A 7842-nucleotide genomic window follows, 5' to 3' on the forward strand; every position below is an offset into this window, starting at 1 on the left:
TCCACACTCCAAAGACATATTGATAGCGAATATGCATGGTGGGCCCCAATGGGGACAGTGATGATGATGTCTGTAAAGCGCTATGGAATTTATGGCACTATGTAAGTGGGTACAATAAATAAATATCATAAGAATGTATAGTTGTGTTCAAAAGTTTACATACTCCGGCAGAATTTTCGCTTTCTTGGCCTTTTTTCAGAGAATATGAATGATACCATCAAAACTTTTTCTCCACTTTAACCCCTTAATGATGAAGGTAATTTTTACCTTAAATTAAACCTGTCAGCAGGATTGTGCACAGTAACCTACAGACAGTGTCAGGTCAGCGCCATTATACTGATTAAAATCATATATTGGTTGATTAAATCTGTCTTGTGGTTGTTGTTTAATCTTTATTTTCAGTTTTGAGTTAATGATATACTTGTGCTTTGGCGCAGGGCTGTAGATGAGGCTTTTTTCATGTTTCTATAGAAAATAAATTAGCTCTGCAAAGAAGGCATAAATAAATGAATTAAAAAAGCCTTCTCCAAGATGGCGCCGGTGGCACCTGCACAGTAGCAGCTATCAGTGATCGCCGAAAAATGCATGCGCAGTAGCATTTTTCAGCGATCACTGATAGCTGCTACTGTGCAGGTGCCACCGGCGCCATCTTGGAGAAGGCTTTTTTTAATTCATTTATTTATAGCACCAATTAACTGAATTATATGCACATTTTACATGTGGATCATGCTGCAGCCCAGGAGTCGGTGCCTGACTACCTGCTGAAGGTGTTTTTTTTTTCAATATATAGAATATTCATTATGTAAAATAGGGGACAGTTCACTGAGGGATCAGTGACCAGTCAGAAGCCATATGGATGAGTAGCTAATCACAGCCCCACATGAAGACCTGGCACTATTTGTAGGTTACTCAGCACAATCCTGCTGTCAGGTTCACTTTAAAGACCAGGTCAAATTTTTCAAACTTTACTTTTCAAAGTTTACATTTTCATGCCTTTAAATCAGATAGTTATAACATACAAAATAGTTAGTAAATTACATTTCCCAAACATAGCTTTACATCTGCATCATTTTTTAGATATACTGTACATTTTTTTCTTCGGAAAATAGTAGGCTTCAAAGTTGATCAGCAATTTCTAATTTTCTAATAAAATTTACAAAACCATTTTTTTAGGGACCACATCACATTTTAAGTGACTTTGGTGCACCTATATGACTAAAAACACCCCAAAATGATAGCATTCTAAAATCTGCACCACTCAAAGTCCTCAAAACCACATTCAAGAAGTTTATTTATCCTTCAGATGCTTCAAAGGAATTAATGTAAGGTGGAAGGAAAAAAGTAACATTTTTCACAAAACTTTTACTGTAGCTCTATATGTTTTACTTTCACAAGGGTAAGATTAGAAAATTAACCCCAAAATTTGTTGTGAAATTTCTTCTGAGTATGGTGATACACCATATGTTGGCAAAAACTACTGTTTGGGTGCACGGCTGGGCTCAGAAGGGAAGAAGCCCCTTTTGACTTTTTGAACGCAAAAATAGCTTGAATCGAGAGCAAACACCATGTCGCGTTTGGAGAGCCCCTAATGTGTCTAAACAGTAGAAACCTCCCACAAGTGACCCTATTTTGGAAACTAGACTCCTCAAGGAATGTATATAGATGTGTGGTGAGCATTTTGAACTTCCAGGTTATTGAGAGACAGTTATAACGTAGAGTTGTGAAAATACTAAAAAATCACATTTTTCCCACAAAAATGTTATTTTAGCCCCCAATTTTTCATTTTCCCAAAGGTAGCAAGAGAAAATGAACCATACAATTCATTGTGCACTTCTCCTGAGTATGCCGATACTCAATATGTGGGAGAAAACTTATGTTTGGGCGCACGGCATGGCTCGGAAGCGAAGTTGCACCATTTGACTTCTTAAAAGCAAAATTTACTGGAATTATTAGCGGACACCATGTTGCATTTGGAGAGCCTCTTAGGTGCTTAAACAGTGGAAACCCCCCACATGTTTAGGAGAGAATGAGGTCCTCCGCCGATGCACATCGGCGCCCTGCCCCGACCTTTGCTCCTGGCGACTTAGTGTGGCTCTCTGCTCATAACATCAGGCTGCGTGTTGAGTCCACTAAGTTTGCACCTCGCTACTTGGGTCCCTTCAAGGTCCTCGAACAGGTTAATCCTGTGGTCTACCGTCTAGCCCTTCCTCCACACCTAGGTATCACCGACACCTTTTATGTGTCGCTCCTTAAGCCCGTATACATGTCCCGGTTTTCTGAGTCATCTGACGGGACATCGGGTTCGTCTATGGATGATTATGAGGTGAACGCTATTTTGGGGTGCAAGGTGGTTCGTGGCAAAAATTTTTATTTGGTGGACTGGAAGGGTTACGGTTCTGAGGATAGGTCCTGGGAGCCTGCTGAGCACATTCGGGCTCCGCAGCTGATTGCTGCCTTCAAACGTAGTGAGGCCCAAGGAGGGGGGGCCCTAGGAGGGGGGGTAATGTTAGGGGTCAAGTTCCCGCCACTGCACAGGGGGAATCTCGGTCCATCTCCGCTGCGGTCTCCCATTCTTCTCCTGACGCAGTGGAGCCTGCTCAGCGGAGATGTCGATCCCAGCGTCTCGCTCAATCTGATTCTGTACAAAGAGTTACTGCTGCTTTCCCTGCTTCTGCCATTGAAGTCAGTGCTGGGCAGCGGCAAGCAGACACTTCTGGGACTAAGTCCTGCTTTTCTCGTTCTGAGCATGCCCAGAGTAAGATCTCTCAGTGGAGATCGAGGGTCACATGATCAGATACTGCAGCTTAGGCCATTGGTCCTTCAGGAAGGTCCTGTAGATGCTCACACTCTGTGGCAGCCTCTCATTAGTCCTTCTAGGAAGGTCCTGTATGTGCTGCAACTATTTAAGGCTCGCATGGCCGCACGGCCATGCGCTAGTATTGTTCTAAGTTATGTACTTTGCGCCAGTGTGGTCATGTATGATTGTGTTCAGGGACCCAGCTGAAATAAGCCCCTAGAATGCTGGCACCTCCGGCGAGGAGTTTGTGTGTTTGTGTATTCAGGGACCTGGCTGAAATAAGCCCCTAGAACACTGGCACCTCCGGCTAGGAGTTTTGTGTGCGTGCATGACCACTGACTGCTCTCGTTTGGGTAGTTAGCCTGTGCCACTGTGAGGTCTAACAGGGTGCAGTGCTATGAGTTCATGGCTATTCTGTGAAGAAACAGAGTTAGCTCATACTGCCATATAGTTCCGCCGTTTGCTAGCAGCAGGTTCGCTTGCGCGGTGGACCCCGGGCGGCGAACGCATCTATTATAATAAAATCTCTATATTCATTCGGTGCGTTCCGCTAGCCCTAACAATGTATGAGCAGGCTTCAGGATAAGTGTGATGTGGATGGTTGTCAAATTGAACTAGTAAAACAGGGCTGCAAAAAAATAGTTTGTAACATACACAAACTTTATGAGGTAGACAGTTCCAGTTAAATGACTGGATTTTGAGTATTTTTTGTATTATTGTTTAATAAAAAAACATTTTATACCCCTCCTCTTAGAAAGGATTGAACAAGAAATAAGAAGTGTCAGCTCAGTTGCTTTTGACAAGTAAGTATCCCATTTCTGACTGACATTGGTTTTAGATTTTTTTCTGTAATAAATATTGTACTGCCTTTCTGCTGTTTTCTAGTGCATTAACCATGAAAAAGAGTGTGATTGTAATTAAAGTGCAGCATGACAGATGCCAGCTTCAGCAAATCATTAATTAATCAGACTGAGTCTGACACTTCTGCTGGCTTCCTTCCTTACCTCTCACTCCCCTTATCAATTGAACCTCGGCATTTTTTGCAGACTGCAACTCTCATCTTCTTCACTGTTCCAAATTGTATAACTCATTGCTGTCTGTAGTATTTGTTCAATATTTTATGGTTTTTTCTTCCTATCCCTATTGCTGAGCTGTGAGCATTGATGTCCTTTTACTATCTTAAATCACATTAAAATGGTCGCTGCAAATAGTTCAGAATCGTCAAAACCTGCAAATTTCATAAAATTTGACACAAGTTCATTTTTATTTCATTCGCTCAGCTTTAGTTGTCACAACTCACTAATTTTGCTACTGCAAACTGTTCAGCCATCAAAAATCCTGGTTCAACCTTGGTGATGTCCAGAAGATTTGCAAGTAAGAAAATTAAAGATAATATAGAAAGACTTGGCACATGAACTAGCGGTGGATATCGCGTTCACGCCGTCACACCGAAACTGCATCATTGTAGGACCACTGAGGTTACACCACTGGAAATTGTGTCCATTTCATTTCTAATTTTAACAGTGGTTGACTCTGATGAAGGTCCTTGTCGATAATCGAAACGTCAAATTGTACTGTTACACTGTAAATAAAACCACTTATTTTCATCTATCACCTGAGTGCCAAGTCTTTCTATATTACTATATGGTATGGAACCCTACTTGTGCACCTTACCTTGAAGTGCCGCTATTTTCTAACTAAGGAAATTAAAGATAGATGTCCAAAAACAGTAAAATCAGAACCACGTAAAAAAACGTAATGTTTAGTTGTTCATTTTAAAAACACTCCCAAGCATGCGCGACAGCAATACCAGGCGTATGCATTCAGGATTTTTGCAACTCTTAGACTTTAGCTATGACTAATGGATGGTAGTTCAATCACAACACACATAAGCCTGGTAGTGATAACTGTCTCACATATTTAGGTGTGTTTGTAAAGCAAAAGTAATATTTTTTAAGCAATGCTGAATTTTATTTCACTTGATAGGTAATATTATAGGAAATCCTTGGCTTATTTGAGCAAATTATAGCACTGTGTAACTTTTCATTGGAAAATTGTGGCTCATTGTTGGCAAGGTGTAGTCGTGTTATCTTGGAACATTCTTGCGATATGTTTGTATGAATTTGTGTTTATATATGTATTGCCCTTATATCATACTGTGTAGCATAAAATAAAATAATGGAGCTTCATATATAATTCTAATATTATAAATAAATAATAAAAGTGTGAAGAGATACATTTAATTGTTTCATGACCACCATTCTGTGCAGGCAGATGTAGATCAACAGCACTGCAGGAACAGAGGACTCAATGAACCTAGAACAGTTGCAATTTCTAGTAGTGAAAAACTACCTGTAGTTAAACTATATGAGATTTGGCCATCTGGACAGACCCTTAATTTGGTAACAGAAAAAATAATTGCTGCTGCAAACTTCCTGGGCATATGCCAATTCATCAGGCAAGCTTACAAATGAATGTTCACTTGGCACAGTATAACACTGTATATGAAAGGTTATATGGGATACAAGATGATAAAATATAAATTAGTACATTTCTAATTTAAAAGGGATCATTAAACCCGATTTGAGATTTTATCCATGTGCTTATGTCCGAACATTGTTGTGCATCTCAATTTACAAGTATTTCTTTCCTAAGTTTTTACATTTCCCTTATTTTCATGTGTGATGCCTTCCCTTTAGTCTCTTTTGCATAAAAACTAAAGGGGAAAAGAACACATATCTTATTGATATTTGCATAATATTGTGAAAAAGGCAATCATGTATCCATATGGACTAGATATCTAACAGGACAAGTTGGAAGAAACTGGAAAGTAGAAAGATAAAGAATTGACCAGAGAGCCCATTACGTGCAATTATTATTAGGGATCGAAGCAATGGTGAAGAGGGGGTTTGTGAAGAAAACAAGGAGGCACATTCAATAATGATAAAAATATTACATCTATCTCATTAATAGTCATGAATCAAATGGGAAAAAAAATGGCATTGCTGCCAAGATATGTGGCATATCCGACCTAATATACATATTAAGAAGTGGTTTTCGGAGTACTATATAGTAGATAGTATTGTCCTATACAAGGATAGATCTAACAATACTGGTTCACAGCAAAATAGGGTAATTAATACACTAAACTATTGGCATATGAAAAACATTTTCCAAAATACATACACAAATGTGTGGAGACTCCCCAAGAGAATGGCTCCACCTCGAAGAGTGTTTTGGTGTTGCCTTTGTCAGGGAATGGGGTCATCAAGGCCAGGCGTATAAAAAGAGGCACTGGCTAATGGGTTGGCTGGGCATGGTGTGACACATGCATGACCAAGGAAACCGGAAAAACAACCGACACCCACGTCTTGTGATGCAAGACTCACATGACCCAACACCACAAGCCACATAGAGATACAGGAGACGGTCGGGGATCCCAGGGCCGAGGCACACATGTATACAGCCTGGTCAGTCCACTTATAGGAAGACAGCATCTTACATTGTGTACCAATAATGATGTTACATACTGCTGTCACGCAGTATCACAGCACGACCAATTGGAGAAAAAAGTCAGTGTATATCTATATACAAATATGGAAGTGGAAATAAAAGACCTGAAGAAAAAATACATAGATAATTGCAATGTGCAAAACATAAAAAATACATAAATAGATTGATAATAAATAAAGATTATATGTGAAGAAAACAGAAAGGGTGCATGTGTAAGTGAATAGGGATGGTTAAACAAAAGAAAAAAAGAGGTATATGAAAATGTAAAAATATATAGACCCGACAAGGTAAATAATACATAATAATACAAGGTACAGATTTTCAATATATTCAGATATAAAATGTCTCAATTTACTGTATGTCAAATAAATATAAACTCATATATAGGTGTAAGTCCATCTAAAATAAGTACGGAAAATAAATATATATGTGAATCCATACTATTTATAGTTATCATAACAAACAATTATTTCATATAAGTTCCAAGAATATTACCAGCAGGGGGATGGGAGAAGGGATTCAGACAGTGCAAGGTAGAATATAAGGCCACGTGCACTTGTTGAGTATTTGGTGACTTTTTTACATCAGAATTTGTTAGCGAAAACCAGGAGAGGGTGAACAATCCAGAAGTCTTAACATGTTTCTATTATACTTTTCTTCTGATTTTTCCACTCCTGGTTTTGACTTAACTTACAAATACTGATGTAAAAAAGTCACCAAACCAAATATTCAACAAGTGCACATGGCCCACAGCTATCATATATTCATTTCTTGATATATTCGGGCTATATAAACATGTTTTTGTTTTATTTATATGATGGATATATATATTGAAGTCATAAATTAATATTTAATCCCATACTATTCCCATGATGGACCAGGAAAGCAGGATTGTGATAGGATAACTTGGTGTAGTGCAGCCAATCATAGGAGACTTTCACAGGCAGTATAAAGCATGAGCACCAGCAATCTGTGTAATTTTACACCATAGAGAAAGAGTTCAGAATGCCCAGAAAATTCCACTTAGGGACAAATTAAGGCACTTATGTTTGAACAATAGGGAGAGAGAGGAATGGCATGTGCCAATACAATTGATTAATGTATTGGACTATATTCACAATAAATTAAATTGGAAACAATATTAAGGGATGTCACAATGTTCTACACACTGTTCCAAGACAATGGGACTACTTGAGATTAACTGCAAATAAATACAGTTTGGGAAAAATGGCCGACCTGCAAATTTGAATTTCAAAAGGTTTATGCAAACCTGATAACTGTCATTAAGACAACTGCTACTCGTGGCTTCTGGGCACCTTTTGTGAAGTTGACTTTCTGCATTGATTATTTACGTTATTATTAATTATTAATATTTTTTTTCAACATCTGATTTTTTTTACTAAAATGTATCACTGTTGTACATGATTGGTAAGTATGTTAGTAGTTTATCCTGCATTACGCTTTAATACTGCCTGTATATTACTATTGTTTTACTGTCATCTTCTTAGATTCAAAGAGCAAGGATAATCTCA

This window comes from Ranitomeya variabilis, chromosome 7 (genome assembly GCF_051348905.1).
Source record: "Ranitomeya variabilis isolate aRanVar5 chromosome 7, aRanVar5.hap1, whole genome shotgun sequence".
NCBI classification, from domain to species: domain Eukaryota; kingdom Metazoa; phylum Chordata; class Amphibia; order Anura; family Dendrobatidae; genus Ranitomeya; species Ranitomeya variabilis.